Below are 27,746 nucleotides of genomic sequence, written 5' to 3'. Positions count from 1 at the left end.
TTGCTCAAACTCATGTCCATTTAATCGCTGATGCCATCCAACCATCCATCTTATCCTCTGTCATCCCCTTCTCCTCCTGCCCTCAATCTTTCCCAGCATCAGGGTCTTTTCCGAGGAGTCAGTTCTTCACATCAGATGGCCAAAGTATTGGAGTTTCAGCTTCAACATCAGTCCTTCCAATGAATACTCAGGACTGATCTCCTTTAGGATGGACTGCTTGGATCTCCTTGCAGTCCAAGGGACTCTCAAGAGTCTTCTCCAATACCACAGTTAAAAAGCATCAATTCTTCGGTGCTCAGCTTTCTTTAGAGTCCAACTCTCACATCCATACATGACTACTGGAAAAACATAACTTTGACTAGATGGACCTTTGTCGGCAAAGTAATGTCTCTGCTTTTTAATATGCTGTCTAGGTTGTAATTTCATAAAAATGCTATCTACTAATTGAACATACACATTCCCAGGAATTTCATGCTTAAAAATACACATACATGTGCTCCAAGACAATATGTACAAAGAAGTTCATAGTTACATGATACATAAGAGCCAAAATCTGTAAACAACTTAAATGCCCACCAATAGTAGCACAAATAAATGAATTGTTATATATTCATATTCTTCCATGTTTCATCCTTTCTCCTGGTCATCTATATTCTTGCTGCAGCATAGCCTCCATGACATCAAAGAAAATCTGTATTTGGGATGCACAATGAAACCTGATATGCTTGGAAATACTTCATCTCACCCTGCAATTTTAATGAGAAGTTGCCTGGATATAAAATTAAAATTCATAGTTATTTTTTAAAAGTATTTTAGAAAAACTGTATCATTGTTTCCACACATCCAACAACAATGTTTGGAAGACCAGTGTCAATATGGTTTTTGTTCTTAAGAGTGACAGATTTGATTTTTTTTTCAATGTTATAGTCTTTAAAATACTTGTCTGATTTTAACATCTTTGAATTTTGGCTACATCGAGTCTAGGTAGGAATCATTTTCTTAGATGTCCTGTATAGTCTTCTATGTATCCTTTGAATCTAAGGTCTTGTATACTTTTTTGCTGAAAAAAAAAAAAACTTGTTTAGTATATTTCATTTTTTCAAAGATATCATTTTCACTGATTTTTATTCTTTTTCCCCTTGGGATCCATGTTGGTTGATGTTGCAAATTCTATCCCTGTCTCCCATATCCCTTAACAATTCCCATATTCTATCTTATTACCCTTCCTAATATTCCTTAACCCAATTTTAAAAATTCATTCTTTTCCATATTTTTCTCATTTGTTATTCAATTCTTCCAATGAGCTATTCCAACAATTATATTTTGGTGTCATTATTTTAATTTTATTGCTCATTATTTCTTGTTCATACTTCATGTTTCCTATATGCTTTACCTCTCTAAAAATATTTGGAAACTAGTTTTTTTATAAAATAGTGATCTGGTTCTTTCATTTTCAATGATACTTGTAGATTCTTTCCCGTCTCCCTCTTTTCCTTTCTCCTTCCCTTCCCTCCCTCCCTCCTTACTTTCTTTCTTTTCTTTCGTTTCACGAGAGTACCTCATTAGTTCATCATATACCTTTGTGCTCTTAGCTTACTTGTCCATTAATGTCTAGGATAAAGGATATTGATGGAAGACTAGGTCATAGTTTGTATCTCTACAGATGAGTACAGGTTCTGTGGTACTAGTTTTATTCTTCTTGTTTCCTGTACCCCATCATCAAGTGTCCTCTGCTCACTCTCTCAAATTACTGGTATCATCAGAGGAAATTCTCTCTGTGGAATTTGCTCAGCATGTGAAGTGACGGTGGTTCAGGGCCTAAGAAATAGGACTGGAATTGTAGTTATCATTGCTATTGTTCTTCACCTATAACAGATTCCAGGGCCGCTAGATATTACTTTATCCTCAGGACACTGGAGTGGTACTGCTCCTATCTTTCTTATCAGAAAGAAAGAGCTGATAATGATCTCTCTAAGATCAATGGGGGATAATGATGATGACAATTTTTAAAAAGACCTCCCTTTATCCATCCCCTATGTCAGACCTGTATATTTACTACTTTAGGCATCTAAGTATATATCTTAGTTCATGAAATTTCCACAGTGACAAATCTTGCCACCTTGTGTGTCCATATGAGTTTCTCATAAATTTCTGAGTTGTAAAGCACAACTTTAAAGTTCACCAAATTCTTCTCTGTGAGTTACATAGCATCTTTAGGTTTGTATTGTCATTTTTGCTGAACAAGGTTTCCAGGATATCTTTTATCATTTTATATTTATAACTTTCAAAATTAATTTTTAAATATCTATCTCTCCATTAGACTAAAACTCATAATGGAGGGCATTTGTTTTACATATCCTACATTTAGCACTACGATTAGACCTTTTTAGGAATTTAATAAATATTTACTGAACACATAATTTATCCATGTTTATATGGGCTGGAAGAAGCACAAACTGGAATCAAGATTGCTGGGAGAAATATCAATAACCTCAGATACGCAGATGACACCACCCTTATGGCAGAAAGTGAAGAAGAACAAAAGACCCTCTTGATGAAAGTGAAAGAGGAGAGTGAAAAAGTTTGCTTAAAGCTCAACATTCAGAAAACTAAGATCATGGCATCCGGTCCCATCACTTCATGGCAAATAGATGGGGAAACAGTGGAAATAGTGGCTGGCTTTATTTTTCTGGACTCCAAAATCACTGCAGATGGTGATTGCAGCCATGAAATTAAAAGATGCTTACTCCTTGGAAGGAAAGTTATGACCAACCTAGACAGCATATTAAAAAGCAGACACATGACTTTGCCAACAAAGGTCCGTCTAGTCAACGCTATGGTCTTTCCAGTAGTCATGTATGGATGTGAGAGTTGGACTATAAAGAAAGCTGAGCACTGAAGAATTGATGCTTTTGAACTGTGGTGTTGGAGAAGACTCTTGAGAGTCCCTTGGACTGCAAGGAGATCCAACCAGTCCATCCTAAAGGAAATCAGTCCTGATTTTTCACTGGAAGGACTGATGCTAAAGCTGAAACTCCAATACTTTGGCCACCTGATGCAAAGAACTGACTCATTTGAAAAGACCCTGATGCTGGGAAAGATTGAAGGCAGGAGGAGAAGGGGACGACAGAGGATGAGATGGTTGGATGGCATCATCGAACCAATGGACATGAGTTTGGGTGGACTCGGGAGTTGGTGATGTACAGGGAGGCCTGGCGTGCTGCAGTTCATGGGGCCGCAAAGAGTTGGACACGACTGAGCAACTGAACTGAACTGAACTGATATGGAAAAGGTTACTAAGAGTAAAAAAGAATAAAAGAATAAAATAAGAAAACACATCTTCTAAGCTATTGACTGACATATTCTAAAATTGTTCTATAACAAGGACACCTTTATATGAATAACGCAGATCAATTCCCACCAAGTACTCGCTGTTTCCTAAAAGTTTCTCATATTACTAACATATCTTGTAGACATATCTAAAATTACTCAGAAAAATTATGATTTTGGTTTTCTCTTTTTAACAAATGAAATAGGAAATTGTGTAGATGGCACTCTATCTTCAGATTTAGTTTAACAGCAAATAACAACATTTAACAAGAATTTCTGAGAAATTCGTACAAATTTTAGGAAATACTACAATTATCTAAAAAAAAATTGGTTACTTTAATCAATGAGGGAAGGTAATGGAAATCACTCTAATGTAAATAAATCAAGGTAATGGGGAATTTCAGTTTATTCCTTATCCATATGATTTAAAAAGAATAAAGGATGTATGCTGCTAAGTCGCTTCAGTCGTGTCTGACTCTGTGCGACCCCATAGACGGTAGCCTACCAGGCTCCCCTGTCCCTGGGATTCTCCAGGCAAGAACACTGGAGTGGGTTGCCATTTAACGGATGTATAGATGTACAAATACTTTTGAAAATGCCATAGATGTATTATTAAATTAAAAAAAGAATACTCAAGTAACAATAATGTTTATGGTATAATATCATTGCATGAATTGTTTCTACATTTTCACACATATGTGTTCAGATGCATTTAAAAAGTCTAGAAAAAAATACCCCAAACTTTTAATAATGCATACCTGAAAGGAATAGAACTGTGAAAGCAGAGATGTGAGGATATGTCTTTAAATATATATTTTCTATGTTTTCTGTTTGAATAAATATGTGACAACACATGCATATTAGTTAAAATTACATAAAATTTCAAGTTATATTGAAATTCAAGAGTTACAGAATATGAAGAGGCAGAGATAATTATTGACTGTGCTGAGTTATTGATGCTGTCCCCTATCTAGCCTCCCTCACCCTACTTGTTATCTGGAGTTACAAACCTATGCCAGATAACATTTTGGAGAGAAAACAGCTATTATTTCACAATAACAGTAAAATCCTCTCACCAACATTGCCTTGTTCTTAGCGGAATTGAAGGTCCCTTATTTTTCTTTACCAAGGAATGGAATCTTTGCTATACTTAGAAGTATTTTAGAATGAGAGCAGAAAGAATGAAGGTGGCAGGTTGGCAGTGTTTACTTCCACTAAAAAAAGAGAAAAGCTCACAACTTAGGAACTAAAGGGAATCCTGCCCTTGCTTCTTTCCCAGGCTCAGGGTCCTCTGGGAAAATGGCTCTTTGGGAGAAACCCGAAGTGGCAGCAACCCAAGCTCACTGCTCTGTAGACGAAAGGAATGGGCAAAGTGCCCTGGTAGACCTACCCAGAGAAAATGATGGCTTAGGGGAAAAACTCTCCCCACCCCCATCCAGCAAATCACAAGCCCTCAGGAAGTATTCCTCCTGGGATAAATGCCAGGACTGAAGAAGAAGAAACCTCTGCTTAAGATTCAACTGAAAGTAATGTTCCATTCAAATATGTAAAAAATGGAAAAGGCAAGTTTATTGGAATGTGAAGAAAGGGGAAAAAAATATTGAGGCAAGCAGAAACAGAGTGACAGGCAGGATCCCTTAAGACTAGGTTTATGAAAACTTTCTGCAATGACTAATAGTATTGTAAGGAGCTACAGGCGATAAGAGAATTGTGCTTCTTTAGAGAGAAAAAAGATTCGTATTCTATTCTTTGTTAGTGATGGTATTTCCTGGATATCCGCAAGTTTTTTTCCTTTCACATTCCAAGGAGAGATTTTTCATTTCAATTTGTTTTGCATTTTGAGTCAGCTATATTTGGAAACAAACTTTCACACATTATTTATTTATGTGATAGTCCCTTGAGACACCCATCATTATCATGTATTGGTTCTAATATTCTGAAAATTCTAATTTCCTGGAATGATAATCAAGTGACCTTTGTATTCCATGCCCCTACCCCCTACCCCTGCCAAACACAGGCACAAACACATCCCACTTCACTCCTCTCTGTGGACAAGTCACAGCCCTTTAAGGAAAAAAAAAGAGCATTCTTTAGAATAGAATGAAATATTTAGTGACTTACTGATGGAAAATTTATAGGGAGGAGTTCTCTAGAAAAGAATCTACAGTTCCATTTCTTCGGACAGGCAAAGTGTTCATTTTAGTCCCCTTTCTACTCTAGTAATGCCCAGTTTGCTTTCAGCTATCATAGCTTTATTGCAAAATATCTGAACAGCAAAAGAGGGAGGCAAGTAAGAGAGATGAATTTGAAGTGAATGCTTAATTGTTGATGGGAGCTTACAACATCAAGAAAATTTGCCTGGCTTCTTCACTTAAAAGATAATGGAAAGTATATATTGCATTTGGACTCTCTTGAGTCTGATACTAGGTTGCATCCTCTGACTTCAAAGAATTAGTTCACTCCTTTTATCTGACCACACATGAAGTCTCTGAGCCTGATGAGAAATCACTTTATGAGGAAAAGGCAGTTTCTCAGGTGTTTCCTGCACAAAGCATATGAGAATAAATTGCACTATCATGGAGAAATTAAGGGGCTTATAATTTGCTGCTTATTTTTCTTCTCAGAATCTCAAGTTATTTCTCTAGCCTTAATGAGATAGTGGTGGTGCACCTACTTAAAGGGAACAGAAAAAGAATAAATGACAGGCTCAAATAAATAACAAATTGATGGCAGAAACAGTGTCTGATCCAGGAAGTGTTAGGCACCAGGCCACTGCACATATCCAAGATATGTTCTTTATTATCACACACCAATGACCACATGTGGAAATGCTTGTGACTGTGTAGATAGATGGTTCTGCAGTAACACTGGAAGTTCTTATCTTATTTATTTTTAATTACCTTATCCAGATTTGTGCTCTAATAGCTTCTCCCCAAATGAGGTTTTTTGTTTGTTTTCTGTTTTCTTATGGGGGGGGCAGCGGTGGCGTGTGGCAGAACCCCTTGGGATTTACAGCAGTAGCAAGAAACAGTGCAGAGAAAACAATATTGGAGTGATGAGAGTTTAAAGTACAGTAGTTATAATTAGCAATGGGGTAATGACATTTGAAAAAAAAGTCAAAGGATCATGTGACACTGAAGGTACCAGAGTATGCTGTGCCCAAATATTCTTTCAAATAATCATTAAAACTATAGCTCTGGAACTCTGCTTCTGAGATTCAAATCATTTACAATTATACAAAACTTAACTCACTGGAAAAAAACATTTGCAGAGCAGAAAGATTGTTTGTGTTAACATCATGCTAAGATGAGAAAGGTCTGCAAAAAAAGCTCTAGGGCCCACAATACCTCCTATTACCCATGGCTGTTGTTTGCCAACCACCATAAGTTCTATTTCAGTCTTGAAATATAAATACCATGGAAACTGTTGTGGCTCCAGAATTTCTCCATAAAAGGTGTCTAAGAGCTACAAATTGCTTGGAAATGGAGTTGCACATGGTGATGAAAATATGACTTACACTAGCTTCTCTTTATTTGTATGATATAAATCAGCAAATATAGCTGTTAGTAAAGATGGGAAATAAAAAAATAATTTCAAAAATATAAAAATTATTCTTTTGATTGGCTAGCAGATGACATCAACAAGGAAACAATTATTTTATTTTAAACTGTAACATATTTAAATGTAACATTTAGTTGTAATTTCTATAATCAGAATACAGAGGGTTTTTTTTTCCTTCCTAATAGCTAATTACTCTAGTGACAATTTAAATAGCTTCTTTTATGTCCATATTAAGCTATAGAATCAGTCAGTCTAAGGACTTCATACAAAAAATTTGGCAGCTTTTAACTCAATGATCATTATTGCTATTATCCTCATTATTTTCTTTTATTTGAGATGGCTTGGGTTCTTCCACTACATGCAAAGATATCCCATATAGCTACAAGTTATGTAAATTTTATTATCAACAAAAGGGCCATCTCTGAACTAAAGATGCTTATAAAATAGAATGTTGGCCATTCTGACAGCAAAGGATCAATTAAACTGACATAAATGACTGTTTTTCTATATTGCTGAAATCTTTAAACTGAAAAGAGATTCAAACTTGAAAGGAAGAATATACAAATCATCACTAAAAGAAGGGTCAGAAAGAAGATCTGGGGTAGTAGGGAAACCTGGTCAGAGTCACCTGTTAGGGGATTAAAGAGAAAGGCTACAACCTACATCATCAACCACCAGCTTAGGCCAGATAGACAGAGGTCAACAACAGTTATAATTTTATAAGTATATAATATTCCAATGTGTGTTTACATTATTATTAACCATCAATTTATTTGAAGAAATTAGTATTCAAAGTCTTAGGTCTAAATATTAATGTGTTTATTTTTAAGGGAGGCAGGATTAAGTAAATATGGAAAGAATACATATTTCCCCACACAGATATGTTCGGTGTATAAAGAAGGACTCTTAATGCTAGCATTGAAGGAATAACTAAGGAAGAATTGGAAAGCAGTCCCTGGGGCTTGCTCTTTGATGGTGTTAAGTGTGATTGGGATGTTGCTGTTGGAGCAGTTCTATCCAAGTTCTATCCAACAATTTCAAGGCAATTGTTACATCTTAAAAGAAAATTCAAATAAAAGTTGACTATTCTTTTTCTTGTCTTCCTTTGAAGAATTTTGCTTCTTTTAGATGTCTTGACACTTGGAGTGATTTTTTAAAAATACATTTATTGAGCTTTAGCTACTAGCAGCACACAGTTAGATACTCACAGTTTTATATTTCATTTTCTCTCAGAGGAACATGGAGAAGTCAGAATTATCCTTTATTTACAGAGGGAAAAATAGAAAAGTAGAACTGAATTATAGCCAAGATTGCATGGAGTGGAGGAATTTGGATTTACATGTGTAGTTATTGATGCCAAAGTTTGTACTAACCCCATTAAATCATCCTGAATCAAAAGCAAGTGTCATGGAAAAATGACTAAATTTAAGACGTATAAGATGAAAGGGATGAGAATTTTTTTCTTACTCAGTGACTGATTGATTGATCTATTTGTTCATTCAATTATTTTTTCATTCATTTATCCATTCATTGCACAAATGTGTAATCCTGCAGAATGCCAGACATCTATTTGAGATATAGGAAAATAAAATACATATTAAATACAGGGAAAAACTTAGGAACACAATATTTTAATTGTGTGCTTCTTGAAAACAAAGTTAAAACTCCTTTACTATATATTTCCATGCATAGTCAATGAGAAATTAATATTCATTAGCATTATCAACCTGATAATGAGTATTGTCAGAATTCTAAGCAATGTACCGCATAGGCCAGAAAAGAAAATACTATTTCAACCCCAAAAGTTTACAGGTTTGGGCAAGTACCATCTAAGCAGCACAGAAAGCATAGCAGTAATAATAATAATTGTTATTATTAACACATGTCCACTAGAGACATTCCTACTACAGACTGTATTTTCTTGGAATTCCTATTTTTTTTTTTTTTGGTCTTACTGAGTATAATACAAAGAGGCTTTAACAAAACAAGTTACTTAATTTGTGAAATGTAGTACACTGGGAAGAGAAGGAAGAAGTTTTGAACTAGAAGATGTTCTTTAGTCTTTTTCTTGTATTGAAGGCACATGCTCTTCAATGAACTCCAAAAGACACCAAAATCTCTAAAAGTTTTACTTTTCAAACCCTATGAATCTACGTTTATATCACTTTGGAGTCAATAAAAAATCCTCTTAACTAAAACAACTAAAAGTTAACTATTCCATGTATAAAGTGAAATACAAATCTATTTCTTTTAAAGTTTTTCTTATTCACATTTCATACATTGTAAATACCTGACAACAGTTTTCCTAGCCCTTGCAATGTGTATTAGTAGATTATAATAGTTTATTGACAAACTGCTGGTTTCAAGTCTAATTATTCAGCATTTCCACTTCTTGTTAGTGATTAAGAGCCACCACACCTACTGCTCCTTGGAAGAAAAGCTATGACCAACCTAGACAGAATACTAAAACACATCATCATTTTGCCAACAAAGGACCATATAGTCAAAGTTAATGTTTGTTTTTTCCCAGTAATCATGTACAGATGTGACAGTTGGACCATAAATAAGGTTGAAGGCCAAAGAATTGATGCTTTCAAACTGTGGTTCTGGAGAAGACTCTTGAGAGTCACTTGGACAGCAAGGAAATCAAACCAGTCAATCCTAAAGGAAATCCACCCTGAATATTCATGGGAAGGACTGATGTTGAAGCTGAAGTTCCAATACTTTTGGCCTCCTGAGGCTAAGAGCTGACTCACTGGGAAAGACCCTGATTCCGGGAAAGATTGAAGGCAGGAAGAGAAGGTAACAACAGAGGATGAGATGGTTGGATGGCATTATTGACTCAATGGACATGAATTTGAGCAAACTCAGGGAGAGAATAAAGGACAGGGAAGCCTGGAGTACTGCAGTCCATGGGATTGCAAAGAAATGGACAAAGCTGAGCAACTAAACAACAACACATCTATTAGACTCTCTGAGAACTCTGCATCCAGTCGAAGGGGTGCTCTTAACAAAGCCTGGTATTGCCATTCTCCATCAATAAGTACTAAAAGTCACTTGTAAAAATTTTCTTATGCCCATTTCCAAAGAGTAATGTCTGTTATTACTGTCAGGCAGTCTGCAACTCAGGGAGCTATTTCCCCAGAGTTTAGACAGCACTTTTTCTACTTAAAATTTAATAGATCGTTTTATCAGATGCACACAACAGAAAAAAAAAAAAATGGGAAGAAAAGATGGTCATTATCATCTCCATCTAAAAGATAAGAGATTCAATAAGATCAAGTGACTTATCTACATTCATAGCTGATACGGCCTCACAGGCATTTCTAAAACCTGGGCACGTTGGCGGCATAATATACCTATTATGCTAGGGGCATAATATACCTGCAACAGGCCTGGGAATTTGACCTTCCATCAGCCCTGAGGAGCATGCAGAGCCCACCTGCTAAGAGTTTACATAACTACAGAGAGAAGCCTGGAGGAAAATAAAGAAATAAGGAAAATGTGAGGATGCCAAAAAGAACCTTCCCAGGAACCTGAGTGGAACTATGGGCAGTCCTAGAAACATGTAGGACTCTGATGGATCAGGGAAATACAGAGAAGCCTCCCCAGTGTGTGGGAAGGAATGATCAAATTGTAAACGTAACCAATATCCTTTTCCAAAACCAAAACTGAGACAGATGATATAATAGTTGGAGTGGTGGAAACATATATCTTCCTGTCCACTTCTTTATTTTACAGATAAAGCACAAGAGTCTAAATAGTCAGCAAAACTTACAAAGCAAGCTAATGGCAGAGCTCAGATTGGAAGCCCGTTTGCACGCATGCTGTCACTTCAGTCGTGTCTGACTCTTTGTGACCCCATGCACGCACCAGGCTCCTCTGTTCATGGGTATTCTTCAAGCAAGAATACTGAAGTGGGTTGCCATGCCCGACTCCAGGGGATCTTCCCGAAACACAGATCAAGTCCCGCATCTATTTTGTCTCTCTGCACTGGCAGGCGAGTTCTTTATCACTAGCGCCACCTAGGAAGCCTGTTTATCTGAGTCCTAATCCAGCGGTCGGAGAAGGCGATGGCACCCCCACTCCAGTGCTCCTGCCTGGAGAATCCCATGGACGGAGGAGCCTGGTAGGCTACAGTCCATGGGGTCGCAAAGAGTCAGACACGACTGAGCGACTTCACTTTCACTTGTCCCTTTCATGCATTGGAGAAGGAAATGGCAACCCACTCCAGTGGTCTTGTCTGGAGAGTCCCAGGGACGGGGGAGCCTGGTGAGCTGCCGTCTATGGGGTCGCATAGAGTCGGACACGACTGAAGCGACTTAGCAGCAGCAGCAGCAATCCAGTGGTCTTCCTACCGCACAATCCTATCTTCCCGCTAGTTCAAGAAGGCAAAGACTTCTAGAAATTCTCCTTTATTATGGTCCGGTTTAGCTTTAGAGATACTGCAGGACATACTTTGGCTTTTTTTTTTTTTTTTTTAAATAGTAAAAGTAGAAAAGGTTTGCATTGATGTGCAAAATAGCCATTATCCTCATATATGTGAGATATGTCAAACTCAGATCTCTGGTTTATTCATGGCTTAGATCAAAAGAATAAAGTTCTTACAAAGCCTCTTCACAAGAGAGAGTACTTGTCCAGAAAATTCTCTCTTCTTCTCACTGACTAATCAGGTAAAGCGTCTCTGAGTAAGTGCTTCAGGGAGGTGTGCTTTCTTTGGCACAAATGCTGTGGAGCTGGCAGCCATGTGGAATTTCAGGGGTTTTCCCAGTACCAAAATGAATAGTGCCTTTCTTAATAGAAAGAGAGGAATGGCAGGTATTTTTTGTGAATTTTATCCTAATTTATTTAGTACTTTTCAGTTAGAAGATCAGATCTAAAAGAAAAACTGAGGTGCCACAGAAATTGCTGTTGACAATCATTTACTCAGTGTGCTTTGATAGCACACATAAACATTATAGAAAATACATATTTTAAATGCTCTATGTTCTTCTTGAGGAAAGAAATTTGACAATTTAACTTAATTGATGCCCTGAGAACATAGCTGGAATGTGAAATGAAAGCCAAGGACCCCCCACCAACAAATCAACTCAGAAATACATCTTACAAAAAGAAGCTTTGAAATGGAAACTAAAACATAGTGATCTATAGAGACAAGTTATGCTATATAATCAGAAAGTAGGTAAAATTTGGCATAAAGAGGCATTTTGAACTTAGTGTTGAGCACTTGGTGGGTGCTCAATAAATATTTTTTAAATAAGCTTTAGCTATTTTGAATTTACTACAACAATAGGAATATATAGAGATAGATATGAAACTAGATAGATGTGCATATTTACTACATATTTTGAGGTGTTTAGTCTGTGCTAGTAATATGCAAAAAGTTTTAAATATACTGTCTCATTGCAAATCCATGAGGTAAGTCCTGATTGTTAAACTAATTTTATAGCTGAAGAAATGAAGTCTCCAAGAAAGTAAATGACTTGCCAAAATTTCCCCATATAGGCTATGTTAAAATTGGAAAGCAACTCCAGATCTCCTGATGACCAACAACTTAGTCACTAAGCTGTACGAACTTCCTTTCTTCTCATTTTTTTAGGTAAGCAATTTGAAATCAATGATTCCGAGTTAGCAGTATCAAAAGAAAGAATTCTTGCTATTTTTATCTAATCACATATGCAGACAATTGTCCTCTGTTTTGACAAGCTTACCTTCCAGGAATACCACATTCAAATTCACCAGGGATAAGACCTGAAAAAAATAAATAAATAAGGGAGAGAAAACTGTGCACAGCCAAACCAGTCTATAGTTCCTCAAATACATAAAACTATGTAATTCATTATGTCTGACTATCCCGTTATTAGGCATATTAAAAAGATGGATAGTCCAAGTTAAGTGTGTGCTCCCGGGGTATGTTGTCTCTTATTCAGTCTCAAGTTATAGTACACCAAATGATTCATAGTATAGACCTTCAGAGAAGCTGAATGTAACTTAACATGCAATTGGCTTGGCATATTAAACTAATAAGCTTTGGTTAAGTGCCCTTTCCGCTGCAGACAACAGCCATTCAGCAGTTGCCCTGGTGTCTTCACTCTCTGACAAGATTCCATCACATAGTTTCATCTTCAGCTTTTGCAGGGATCATTTCCCTCTTGGAATAATGTCCTGTACAGTTAATGTAAATCATAGTAAGGTACTCTCTGGGTTATCTTGAGGTTCTGTTACTGTTGTCCAGATTTAAACAGAATTGTTTTTTTAGTGCATTATTGCATGTTGACAAAATTTAAAGTAAAAATATGAAATAAAAACCAGTGTTTTGACTGTACTGTAAGAAAATATCTAAAGTTTCATTGGCCTTAAGAAACTTCTGGGAATTTGCATTAAATTCATCCATTAAAGAAATTCTGCCCAGGACTTAACTGATTTTCAAATCCATGCAAAGCACTAAGCTGGACTTTAAAGGTGTTTTGTTCTACTGGTCACTTTTTGTTTCTTTTTTCCTTTAGATATCAAAATTAAAATTAATTCATTACTAAAACATTTGAAATATATAGTAACATCCTAGGAAAATAATTTTAAAATTCATATTACCTCATAACTCAGAAAAGTAATATTGACCATTTTATCTATATTTTCCCAATTTTTTTTAACATATCTGTTTATATGTGGGATGGTTGTATTTATACCTAAACCTAGATGATACTTTATGTTTTTGTTAGATTGTGTTTTCTCAGTCATTCGTGTAGCAAGATCAGTTTTGCATGTTTATTAGTTATCTAAAATTACTCCAGAATTTAGCAGCTTTAGACAACCCACATTTTTTTTATCTCATAGTGTCTGTGAATGAGGAATCCAGGTATAGCTAATTGAATCCTCCAGGTCAAAAGACCATATAAGACTGAAATAAAGATATCAGCCTGGGCAAGATTCAATTCTAAGCTCTCTCAGGGCTTGTTGGCAGGACTTCATTCCTCATGAGTTGTTGTACATAAGGCTTTAGTTTATTGCTGCTGGTTGATTGAAAGCTGCTTTCTGTTCCTCAGCATGTGGGTCTCTTCATGAGGCAGCTCAAAACATGGCAGCTTGTCACCAAGCCACATAGTGAGAAGACTCAAAGGAAGACTATGAGCAAGATGGAAGTCAGAGTTTTTCAGCACCTAATTTCATACCATCATTTTTGCTTTCTTCTTTTCATTAGAAGTAAATCCCTATATATAGCCCATAATCAAGCAGAAGGGTTACTAAGGGTGTGAATACCAGCAGGTGGAAATTTTTAGGGGCCTTTTTAATGGCTAAGTACAATCATAAAATTATATATATATATGCTTTATATATAATATAATCAGAAATATATATTTGTATTATATTAAATTTTATTTATAAATATATATTTAAGTGGTTCAGATGGTAAAGAATCTACCTGAAATGTATGAGACCTGTATTCAATCCCTGGGTTGGGAAGATCCCTTGGAGAAGGGAATGGCAACCCACTCCAGGATTCTGGCCTGGAGAATTCCATGGACAGCGTTGCCTGGCAGGCTACAGTCTTATCAGGTCACCAAGAGTCAAACACGGCTGAGCAAGTAGCACACAGGAATTGATTACTGTTCCCTTTTGATACATACTGACAAGGAGAATCATTTGCTGAGAAGGAGTAGAAATTTTAACACTTCTGAAGCATTCTTCCAAATATCACACCAGAATTATTTTGCTAACATAGAATCCCAGTAGCGGTATATGAGAAAAAAATTCCATATCCTGAAACTCTTACTAACAGTTATTACCATAGTTTAAATCACTTAAGTATTTTTATGAAAACCAAGATTTCATGTTTTACTTGTCATCTCTTTGATAACTTATGAAACTGAATGCTCTTTTATATGTTTATGAGCCCTTTGAGTTTCCTCATTATGAATTGTTCATATTCTTTCTGTATTTTCCTATTGGGTTAGTGTTTGTTGATTGAAAACAATTGATGATATATTAATAAAATTATACATTCTTCTATTTTTTGTAGAGTTAACACTGATACAAAGTTTCTCATTTGCATTTTAAATAAATAAAATTATTCCCTACATATTAACATTATACATATTTTCCTCTTTGAGCCCCACTAACATTCCAATGACCCTGTTTCTTATAATAACAGCAAAACAAACAAACAAACAAACAGACATTCAGAACTAGAAGCATTCAGGGACTTCCCTGGTGGTCCAGTGGCTAAGGCTCCATTGTAGCTGGCCTGGGTAGGATCACTGGTCAAGGAACTAGATCCCACATGTGGCAACTAAAAAACAAACAAAAAAAAATCTCTCTTGCCACAAGAAAGATCTACAATTCTGTGTGCTGCAACTAACTCAACATAGTGAAATAAATATATATATATTTTTAAAAAAAGAATGAAGAATTGGAAGCAGTTAGTACTTTTCAAGTGCCCATCTAAGTAGAGAGGCTGAGTTGAGAGAGGGAACTTTGCAACTAAAAACAGCCTAGCCTGAAGATGAGGAATTTATATTAATAGAAAGAGAGGGTGGTTGTACAAGTACCATGGATATGAAACATTGGAAAGATATAAGAAAAAAGAGCAGTAATAATACCCTTATTATCGTCACCCTAGATAAAATCTACAAAAGCAAATCTACATTTTTTAGTAAAGATACTAGTGTGAGACCTGAGTTTCTTTTTGATTCAATATAGAATATGGCCAGAAGTGGTTTCATGCTTTTCAGATTAAGTGAAAGTGAGTGAAATCACTCAGTCACGTCCAACTCTTTGCAACCCCATGGACTGTATAGTTCATGGAATTGTCCAGGCCGGAATACTGAAGTGGGCAGTCATTCCCTTCTCCAGGGAGTCTTCCCAACTCAAGAATCAAACCCAGGTCTCCCACATTGCAGGCAGATTCTTTACCATCTGAGCCACGAGGGAAGCCCATTTCAGTTTAAAGGAGACTTTAAATAAGAATACCAATCTGTCTATCATATTTGTTACAAATACTGGCTCAATTATACTAGACAATGTTGAAGGATACCATTTATTCTTATAATTAAAGTTCTAATTAACCAATTTGATTCATGAATTGAATTTCATTAATGGAGTGTATTAGTAATTAACCAAACGGATAAACTCTTTCCTTTAAAAATTGTAAACACATTAGTAAACATGTGCCATTATTCTCATTATTCCTAATACTTACAGAGAGACTCTGCTTTTTAAATGTTAGTCAAGGCACAGTTTAAGTACTATCAGTTCAGTTCAGTTCAGTTGCTCAGTCGTGTCCGATTCTTTACAATGCCATAAACCTCAGCACACCAGACCTCCCTGTCCATCACCAACTCCCGGAGTCCAACCAAACTGATGTCCATTGAGTCGGTGATGCCATCCAACCATCTCATCCTCTGTTGTCCCCTTCTCCTCCTGCCTTCAAACTTTCCCAACATCGGAGTCTTTTCAAATGAGTCAGCACTGCGCATCAGGTGGCCAAAGTATTGGAGTTTCAGCTTCAACATCAGTACTTCTAATGAATACCCAGGACAGATTTCCTTTAGGATGGACTGGCTGTATCTCCTTACAGTCCAAGGGACTCTCAAGAGTCTTCTTCAACACCATAGTTCAAAAGCATCAATTCCTCGGTGCTCAGCTTTCTTTATAGTCCAACTCTCACATCCAGACATGACTACTGGAGAAACCATAGCCTTGACTAGATGGACCTTTGTTGATAAAGTAATGTCTCTGGTTTTTAATATGCTGTCTAGGTGGGTCACAATTTTCATTCCAAAGAGCAAGCATCTTTTAATTTCATGGCTGCAATCACCATCTGCAGTGATTTTGGAGCCCCACAAAAATAAAGTCAGCCACTGTTTACACTGTTTCCCTAAATATTTGCCATGAAGTGATGAGACCAGATGTCATGATTTAAGTTTTCTGAATGTTGAGCTTTAAGCCAACGTTTTCACTCTCCCCTTTCACCTTCATCAAGAGACTCTTTAGTTCTTCTTCACTTTCTGCCATAAGGATGATGTCATCTGCATAGCTGAGGTTATAGATATTTCTCCTAACAATCTTGATTCCAGCTTGTGCTTCATCCAGCCCAGCATTTCTCATGATGTACTCTGCATATAAGTTAAATAAGCAGGGTGACGTACTCCTTTTCCTATTTGGAACCAGTCTGTTGTTCCATTTCTAGTTCCAACTGTTGCTTCCTGACCTGCATACAGGTTTCTCAAGAGGCAGGTCAGGTGGTCTGGTATTTCCATCATTTTAAGGATTTTCCACAATTTATTGTGATCCACACAGTCAAAGGCTTTGGCCGAGACAATAAAACAGAAATAGATGTTTTTCTGGAACTCTCTTGCTTTTTCAATGATCCAGTGAATGTTGGTAATTTGATCTCTGGTTCCTCTGTCTTTTCTAAAACCAGCTTGAACATCTGGAAGTTCATGGTTCACGTATTGCTGAAGCCTGGCTTGGAGAATTTTGAGCATTATTTTACTAACGTGTGAGATGAGTGTAATTGTGCGGTAGTTCGAGCATTCTTTGGCACTGCCTTTCTTTGGGATTGGAATGAAAACTGACCTTTTCCAGTCCTGTGGCCACTGCTGAGTTTTCCAAATTTGCTGACATATTGAGTGCAGCACTTTCACAGCATCATCTTTTAGGATTTGAAATAGCTCCACTAGAATTCCATCACCTCCACTAGCTTTGTTCGTAGTGATACTTCCTAAGGCCCACTTGACTTCACATTCCAGGTTTTCTGGCTATAGGTGAGTGATCACACCATCGTGATTATCTGGGTCATGAAGATCTTTTTTGTACAGTTCTTCTGTGTATTCTTGCCACCTCTTCTTAATAACTTCTGCTTCTGTTAGGTCCATATCATTTCTGTCCTTTATTGAGCCCATCTTTGCATGAAATGTTTGTTCCCTTGGTATCTCTAATTTTCTAGACGAGACCTCTAGTCTTTTCTATTGTATTGTTTTCCCCTATTTTTTTGCACTGATCGCTGAGGAAGGCTTTTTTATCTCTCCTTGCTATTCTTTGGAAATCTGCATTCAAGTGAGTATATATTTCCTTTTCTACTTTGCCTAAATCTCTTCTTTTCACAGCTGTTGGTAAGGTCTTCTGAGACAGCCATTTTGCTTTTTTCCATTTATTTTTCTTGGGGATGGTCTTGATTCCTGTCTCCTGTACAATGTCATGAACTTCCATCCATAATTCATCAGGCACTCTATCAGATCTAGTCCCTTAAATCCATTCCTCACTTCCACTGTTTAATCATAAGGGATTTGATTTAGGTCATATTTATACAATTGCTCCTAATCTTATACTACTAGGTCAGAAAAATCTCTGAATTAAGACATTCAGTTTGTATTTCACTCTTTAATTCAGATTAAGTTTATTGCCATTTTTAATTATGTTAGTACTGTTTAAATTGGTCTTTATTAATATTAGTTTGAGGTTTCCCTCGTGGCTCATCTGGTAAAGAATCCGCCTCCAGTGCGGGAGACCTGGGTTCAATCCCTGGGTGGGGAAGATCCCCTGGAGAAGGGAAGGGCTACCCACTCCAGTATTCTGGCCTGGAGAATTTCATGAACTGTATAGTCCACGGGGTTGCAAAAAGTCGGACACGACTGAGCAACTTTCACTTTCACTTTAAATATTAATTTGAACTATATGTTCAAACTTGATTTCAAGGATATCCAATATACTACAGAAGATACCAAATTAAAGAACTGCAACCTAAGCTGATGCCAATGTGACACATTCAGATAAAGATGGCAGACTGAGCACATGTTTTCCTCTTTACTCCCTTTCAAACTGTTGGAATGAATTGTGGTGTAACCACACAATGGAGTGCTAAACATCTGTCAAAAGGAAACTGGCTATGTTTTATGAAATGCTATGCAATAATTTATGGGATATAATAAGTTATATAAAACAAAGGAAAAAGAAACATGAATAATATGATATTTAAGACAGGAAGGCATACAGTTGATACATATTTATTTTATTTAAAAAATAGAAAAGTGAAACAAAACTAACAAAAAATAATTAGCAGAGAGGATAGAGAAAACAGAATGAACAAAGAAGCTACTATAAATTATTGATATATACCTAATTTATAGGTTTGCCTTTAGAACCACAAAAATATTTTATATAAATATAAAAAACAAATTTTTAAAAATCTTAAAATCAAAGCAAAATGAAACATAAACACTGAGTAACAAATTTGTGCCATTACAACACAGAGATTTATATGTATGTATGAATTTATATATAATTTCCATATATGAATACTTATATATGAGTATCTTCATATATGAATTAATTTATATATGATATATCTTATTTATAATTTATATTTTAAATATACAGTTGAAATTTGTATATATATATATATATATGATTGAATGATTATATGTGTTAATATGGATAGGAAACAAGATATCCATTTTAAGAGAAAAGAGATACAAAGAAGAGAGCAAGTTTTTAAAGTAAATAAAATTTAAAAATATAGTAATTCTAAATTTGAATTGGATTCAGTAGGAACTTAAGACTGTACCAACTGGTTCCTAGCACAGATATGGATAGATCCTACAACTAAAAAAGTCTTAATAGCTTGCTTACAATTCACTTCCAAGAAGCTATTTCCCCTAAGTATAAAACCACCTACTTTTCAAAATTGATGATATTGCTTGTAACAGCAAACTTAAAGATAATATCAATTGTCCAATAATAAGAGAGGTGTTGAAAACAGTAACAGCAAAACCATGATAAACCTGCGTGAGTGGTTTTACCCTTTAAGGGACGTTTGGCCATGTTAATGAAACTTTTTGTTTGTCAAGACAAAGAGAAGTGTTGCTGCTGGCCTTTAGTCAGTACAGGACAGGTTGCTAAACTATTCCATTGCATAAGAATCCCCTCATAATAAACAAGGATGTGGTCCAAAATAACAAGGTTAAGGCGGAAACCCTAAAGTACATGGAGTCTTATGCATCCATAATGAAGAATGAAAAAAGAAAATTTCCTTGTGTTAATACAACAAGATCTACAGATTAGGGTAAGGAGAAAAATTAAAGCATAGAACATTACATGTAAAAACTAACGTTAGATAGGATGTGGGATAATAAGAATCTTTTTTTTTTTAATCTACACACACAGAGATGGAAACATATGTTTTTATTTGCAAGAAGTAACAATAAAATGATAAAGATGACTACATATGGGATGGGGAAAGAAAACAGGCTAGAGAAGGCAGGAGGGAAGTGAGACATTTCTGTATATATCATTTCAGTTCCTGAGGAGTTCTGACTTTTGAATAAGGCAAATGCAATACTTGGTCAAACTTACCTAGATTTCAAAATAAGAAATAAAAGCCAAATGTAGAATAAGACAGCCAAAATAAAATACTATTGAAGTAATTACAAGATAAAATCAAGAAGATCAAGTAGTTGAACTCAAAATATGAATGAAAGTATAGAAAGAACAAGAAAGGAGTTATTTTTAAAGGAGTTGCAGAAAATAAAATGAAACAGGAGGAAATTTAAAGATATATTCTTAAATATTTCCTTGAATTAAAGAATTAAACCTCTAAAGAGAAAGGACTTTCTGATTATCTGTTATAATGAATGATAAATGCTCACATCAAAAGCCCATCATTGTAAAATCGTAACACCAATGAGAAAAAGAAGCACCAAGTGCTTTGAGAGATTTATTTAAGAAGCAAAACAAAAACACAACCCTATAGAAAGGATTAGCTATCCACAAAGGATCAGGGCTGTTGAGAACAATATTAGCTGCTAAATGTCATTACACATCTAAATACCATAGAAACATTAGTACCCAGGCAAACTGTCAATCAAATGAGAACGTGATACTTTAAACAAGCCTCAATAAGCATGTCACCGAATATACGCTTAAGTATCAGCTAAGGAAAGTGTTCCATTGAAATGAAAACATAAAGAGATGATATGGCAGAGCCAATAGTATGTGTGCATCAAAACAGATTATTTTTTCTTCTGAAAACACAGAAAGATATTTCCCAGCCTTCTGTGTAGTTTGCTGTAGCCAGGTGACCAAGTTCAACCAATGGAGTGAAGTAGGGCATGCCACTTCCAGGTCTAGACCTCACTCCTTTTGTGATTTCTCCAGGTTTATCCTTTTTTTGACTATCAGGCAGAAGCAGATGCTGTGGAGGATCTAACTGTTGGCAGAGTCACACGGTGAAGTGAATGTTTTCATCAGGATTTTGGAGCTGAGTCCTAACACTGGCCAAATCAGACACGAGGTGAGTATGAAACAACAGTTTATTAGGTGAAGCCACTAAAATCATTGAGTGGTTTATTTTAGCAGTTAGCATATCCTGACTGATAATACAGGTTTCAGATAACAAGATCATACACAGGGGAGAGGTGAAGGGAAGTCAAAGAATGAAAGTAGTTAAATAGACTGAAAAAACAACAATCCTGCTGAACAATCCAGGAGGGAAGGTCCCTGTAGGGAAAATGATAGACTGATAGGTTTGTCTGGAAATTTGTTTTGAGAGTCTGTTGGAGAAAGTGGGAAGAAAATTCAGAATTCTTTTCTTTTAGTGAGGAAATATTAACTCCAGGAAAAACATAAACACAGTCTACTACTTAGATCAGCAGTGACTAACATGAATGTAGTCATAAATCTGTGATTGAGAATAGAAAGTCCATTGTTGTTGTTCAGGTGCTAAGTCATGTTCAACTCTGTGTGATGCCATGGACTGCAGCATGCCAAGCTTCCCTGGCCTTCACTATCTCTCGGAGCTTGCTCAAACTCTTGACCATTGAGCTGGTGATGCCATCCAACTATCTTATCCTCTGTTGCCTCCTTCTCCTCCTGCCTTCAATCTTTCCCAGCATCCGGGTCTTTTCCAATGAATCAATTCTTCACATCAGGTGGCCAAAGTATTGGAGTTTAAGCTTCAGCATCAGTCGTTCCAATGAATATTAGGACTGAAATGCTGAAATGTGAAAATTCTGCCCCAGATAAATTCAAATGATTCCAAACTGTTAGAAAGTTTGCTTCAGGTGGCCAAAATATTGAAACTTCAGCTTTAGCATCAGTCCTTCCAATGAATATTCACATTTGATTTCCTTTAGGGTTGACTGTTTTGATCTCCTTGCTGTCCAAGGGACTCGCAAGAGTCTTCTCCAGCACCACAGTTCAAAAGCATCAGTTCTTCGAAAGCTGATTTTAAACTAGATTAATAAAAATCATACATACATACTAATCAGAAAGATTAGTATCAAAAGAATATCAAAAAAACAGTTAAAATAATTTAAAACACATACTTCTAGGGAGCAGGTTTGTATGATGTGGAGGGAAGAATCAGGAAGGTGTTGCTTCTCTCTATACACTAATTTATATTATCTAATGTGTATGTATATGTATGTGTGGATATATGTGCACATGAATTCATGGATAAATATATATATAATTTTATTAAATTACTACACTTATCTTGTGTAAATAAAATTAATATTGAAAAGGCAGAATAAAATTCAAAGCAATATTTATAAGATAATGTAGAGTAAGAGCAGTCATTTTTGTGTTCATAATCCTAATTTATTGTTCAATCTTCTGTCAACTGTGCATATCTGGATGATATCTTTTATTGCCCTGTTAATATATTTTGCTTCATTGCCCCTTTTTTCACACCAATAACTTTTCTTGGAATGCCCTCTTTTTTCCTCTACTCTATTAACTTATATTTGTTTTCAAAACACAACTACATTCCCAACTCCTACAAAAAGATTTCCCCAAGTCTAAAAGCTGATATGCTTAGTATAATTTCCTATAGGTTTTATTCATATATTTTGGCATTTAACTATATAATATTTGAAAATAATTTTATCATGAAGTATTTACTCAGTAAGAGTTTAAACTACATGAGAGAAGAGACCATTATTGCCTCCCAGTAGACACTCAGTGGGAGAAGGAAATGGCAACCCACTCCAGTATTTTTGTCTAAAGAATCCTGTGGACAGAGGAGCCTGGTGAGCTGCCGTCTATGGGGTCGCACAGAGTCGGACATGACTGAAGCGACTTAACACGCATGCATGCATTGGAGAAGGAAATGGCAACCCTCTCCAGTATTCCTGCCTGGAGAATCCAGGAACAGAGGAGCCTGGTGGGCTGCCATCTATGGGATTGCACAGAGTTGGACACGACTGAAGCGATGAAGCAGCAGACACTCAATGAATGCTGGTTGAAATTATATTAAATTAAATGGTGTATTTGTGTTCCATTCAGCATCCGGAACATTTTTTGGCACAAACTTTAAAAATATTAGAAATTAAATTTGAGCTCAAATAAACTAGGAGCAAACTGTACAGGGGAAAGAAGAAAAACTGTCAGAAAGCTGAAAATCTCCCTCTGCCTGTCAGGTTTGGATACAGGTTTTGTATGATGGCACTGATAACTCTCATGATCACTTCTCCTGATCCCTATCTTATTTGTCAACTCTTTTCAAAGAGGTTAAAATTTTAAGTATTTTGCAAAGGAGAAAAGTCAATCTGGAATGAAAGAAAATGAAGTAGCATTTCAAGAAGAAACTATTTTGGTCTTTGGCAAAATTCCCCTAATAACAAACAACTACAAACACAAGAAGTGTTACCACTTATAATTTACGTTCAAATGTTCTGTTTCTTAAGATATTAACTCGCCTTGAAGTACCTTCAAGTGAGACCTCTGTCACTAATGCTAAATATATCCAACTCCAAGAACCAAACAATATGTTTTCTCTCATTGAAGTTCATAGTCTTTAGTTTAACTAATTTCAGACAAATTTATTTCTCTAAAATTAGTGCCACAACACAGGCACTTTACCCACTACCAATGGAAAAAAAATGAGCTGTCAACGTCAATTTCAGTTTTAAAATAGGAAGCGTGGTCTGTGTTTGAATACAGATGTTGAAGCTCCAAACACACAAATACTTTCTCTTAGCTAAGGCTTTATTTTTCCTAAGAAGGACAACTGTGTTAGCAACTTGTTTATAAGAAAAAAATCCAAATGTAGAAACACATAACAGCATGTGGGCTAAATCTGACAGCATGAGTGCTACATAAAGGAACAATTACAAAATTTAATAGATGCTGCCACATCTTGCACAAGAAATGTAAGTCATTTTCCCAGGTTCTTATCAGTTACAGCATCCTTGATTCTATCAACCCAGGTAAGGGGAGTCTGCAAGTATCTTATTGTTGCAGTAAACCCACTGGGGGAGACCAAAGCATGATTTAATAGGACATTCCTGTCACTCACAAGAAATGAGCAGAAAATAAATTTAAATGATATTATTTAATGATCACAGGCTAAAAAAAAAAAATTTAAGTATGAGTTTTATGTCCTTACCCTGAGGTTGAACTCAGCCTGGTATGCTAATTGGAAATTATTGCATCATTAAGAACCCAAAATTACAAAATCAAGATGAGATCAGAATTGGTCACTAGGGTACAGGCACATTTTTATTGATTACTCATTATGTGTCCTGATCTATGCTTAGCGCTCTACATAAGTTATGACTGCCTGGTGATTAATTTCCAACAAATCTCAAATGTCAACAAAGTCAAACTGTTGAAACAATGAGGCCAGCAGTTGTCTGCTCTGTAACCACAGGAGAGTAATCTAAAGATAAAACAGAAATACCAGCAGTCAGTCACGAAGCCTGTGCCCATGTAATAAGAGAGAGAACTGGTAAAGAAGCACTTCTATCATTGGGAAATTAAGAGAAAATGTAGTCATCAGTGGAAAAGGTGGGTTGCTAGTATTACAAATGTCCCTAGAATGTCACTAATCAATCATTTCACTCTCATTTAGGGATCTTAACCCTGTTTGGGCTGTTTTTCCAAGTACAGGTACAGAGAGGGACTTCACCTATTGCTACCCTGTTAGATGTCCCTTAGAGACATCTAAAAGAAAACTGTTAACACATCCCACTCTTCCTCAATAGTCCACACAGGATAGACACACAGAAACACCCTTGTTGCGATGGTGTCTGTCATTCTTGCTGTTCAACCAGCAGGTAACATGGAGCATAGGTAACCAAGTGCTCTCATATATTCACTTGAGGAATCATTGAGCTAACACATGGTACAAGGCTGAGAGTTTCATGCCTGAGTGAGCTGGGTGGCCTGGGATACTCCACTCCCGTGTGCCCCCAGGACATTCAAATAAATTATTTTATAGTCATCCAAGCCTAGGTCAAAACACCCATCTCTTTCTGGGAATTAAAAAATTAGTTCCCAGATCCCCAAAGTGCCTTTGTTTGCACTTTTCTCCCTGCAGTTGCTCTCACAAAAATTTATTATTCTTCCACAGCCTACTCTTCCTCAATGTCCAACAAATACTTCAAATCTTATTTTCTTCAAATAGTATTTTTTTTCACTTTAAACATTACTGCCTATTCAAACAGGAGCAGGGATGAGATTTGTCTTCAAATATTCCCAGGAGGTAAAATGAAGTATTTATGTTTCATTTTTTAAGCACATCAGAATAACAGAATACAAAACGGAACTAAATAGTTCTTTTCCTGTCAAAACCGGTTGTCCATTTATAACCTGTCACACTAATAATATGTTTTAATAACTGGTAGGTTCTTGGATACATTATGTCTAATTCTGAAAAATGATAAAGCTCCACAGTGAATATTATTAGATACAGCCTAGAGATTAGGAAACCAAGGCTCAGTGGAGTTAATAGATCCAAGTCTCAGTAAGAAATGCAACAAGCTTGAGATCATCAGTGTAGGGTAAGGGAGTTAGAGAAGGCGAGGTTTGGACAAAGAACGAGACCGGCGCTTTACAGGAACTAATCACCTTTAATGAGGGGAGAAGGGGCAGCAGTCAGATTAGTGAGCTGATGCATTAACCCAAGAAAAAAGTACGTATAGGCATATATATGGAAATCTACTGTCTTAAGGGGGCCTGTTCTTCTCCAAGGTTGTTCGGAGTAGCTATCTCTTAAATGTCTGGGGCAAGGAATTCTGGAGATCGGCCAGAGGGTGGACTGGCTGGGAGCTAGGTGTAATCAACTTTAATGTCCTTTTTTTTTTTTCCTTTGGGTGAGAGAGTTCTTTGTTTTGCATAGAATGGTGGGGAAGACCTGGAGGGGAGTTTAACTCCAGGTTATTTTGAGCCATTTAACTTTCCTTCAATCAGTAGGTTCTGAATCCAATTTTCTTTTCACTAAACTTATCCGTTATAGAAGCCTTCCCAAGGGGCATTAGTGATAAAGAACCAGTCTGCCAATGCAGGAGATGTGAGAGATGCAGGTTTGATCCCTAGGTTGGGAAGATCCTATGGAGGAGGGCATGGCAACCCACTCTAGTATTCTTGCCTGGAGAATCTCATGGACAGAGGAGCCTGGTGAGCTACAGTCTGTAGGGTCACAGACACAACTGAAGTGACTTACCACGCATGCCCGCACACTTTTACGTACAAGAAAGAAGAAGAAGCTCATATAATTTCATATAACTTCAAAATATGAACATTTTAATAGCAGAAATAGAGGCAGTCCTAAAAGTAATAGTAGAGAATGATTTTTTTGTAGTAATGGTAGCAAAACTTGTATGATTCTCATCAAATACTGAGAAAACGTAGATATATGCAAAATGCCTCCAAGAAATAAATAAGAACTGCAGAAGAAGCCAAACTCAATCAGAGACTCAGCAGAGCTATGGAGCTCCTAATAACTTCCCTGCAAAAATTGACAGTTCATAGAGACATACTTACACATATGTAAATATTACTTCATGCAGCTGTGATGATTTACCTAGTTATTTTCAATATTACATTTTCTTCTTAAACATACTTTATACTTTTTCTCAAGTGAAAGATCATAATGTAGCATGCATATGATATAACCATAATACTAACCTATTGAACTATACAGAGAGTGAGTGCTAAGTTGATCATGATCAAGACATTTTTAACACTATTTGCTCATGAGTTAGGATGATAAAAACAAAATCATCTAGCTCTCCAGAGAAATGATTGCATAGATCAGTAACATCTGAAGCAAGCTGTCCTTAAGCAGAGGCAGCCTCTGATTTGAGAAAATAAATGGAATAATAAATATTTAAAATTTAAACTAAATTCTCAAGTCCACTTTTCACCTCATTATTATTCCTAAAAATAAACATGAGACCGGACACCATTTCATTGATTTAATTGGTCATTTTCAGAGGGACAAGAATAGTCTTTATCAAATAAGAGTTAATATGATCCTTGATGAGATTATCTCCACAGTGACTCAAGAAGATTGTTTCCTAAATCAGTCACTAAAATTAACATGTCCATCACTCCAAAGATACAAAACAATTTCTTGCAGCTAAAACTTTACATATTAAAGGAGTGACTTGATGAATAATTTGAATACTGAAGTGCTGTTCTCACTATCATCTATTATTTAATTGAGAATGTTGAGTAAAAAGCCAAAATAACACTTTCCTGAGAAGTTCACATGTAGTCTCAGTTTTCTCAGAAGGTCTTTGTAAAAGCAAGAGATGGACAATGATAGAATTATTATTCACACAATAGTCATCTGTATATATCCTTGTGCTTCTGAAATGTGTGAGAATGGTTCACAGAAATATATAGTAGTCACTTTCCTGTTTGCCTCCATTCAACCAAATTATTACTACTCTTTTAATTCAGATTGCTCTTATTCCACCAGGAAACTGAGAGACATGTCTTATAGCAAGGAACAGTTTGATAGCATTCTAGAAACATAGGGCTTTAGCACTCCAATAAGAATAATCAGTTACCATTATTAATTTTTGTGTATGGGAAGGTTGTTAAAAGTGTTATCTTTAAAAAAACTATGT

At 36.1% G+C, this 27,746-nt stretch overlaps 1 long non-coding RNA gene across 1 annotated transcript in view; it reads left to right on the top strand.

Moving 5' to 3' along the window:
- The window catches only part of LOC145526719 (uncharacterized), a 65,726-nt gene that overhangs the window by 1,809 nt on the left and 36,171 nt on the right, over window positions 1-27,746 (top strand). Inside the window, exons 2-3 of the long non-coding RNA XR_014069120.1 lie at window positions 12,397-12,490; window positions 21,067-21,178. This is a non-coding gene — a long non-coding RNA (uncharacterized LOC145526719). The remainder of the gene's footprint in view (window positions 1-12,396; window positions 12,491-21,066; window positions 21,179-27,746) is intronic.

The sequence above is a fragment of the Giraffa tippelskirchi genome, chromosome 2 (assembly GCF_054371585.1).
Source record: "Giraffa tippelskirchi isolate mGirTip1 chromosome 2, T2T-mGirTip1v1.2.pri, whole genome shotgun sequence".
Lineage (NCBI taxonomy): Eukaryota > Metazoa > Chordata > Mammalia > Artiodactyla > Giraffidae > Giraffa > Giraffa tippelskirchi.
This window is presented reverse-complemented; position numbering and strand designations above follow the sequence as displayed.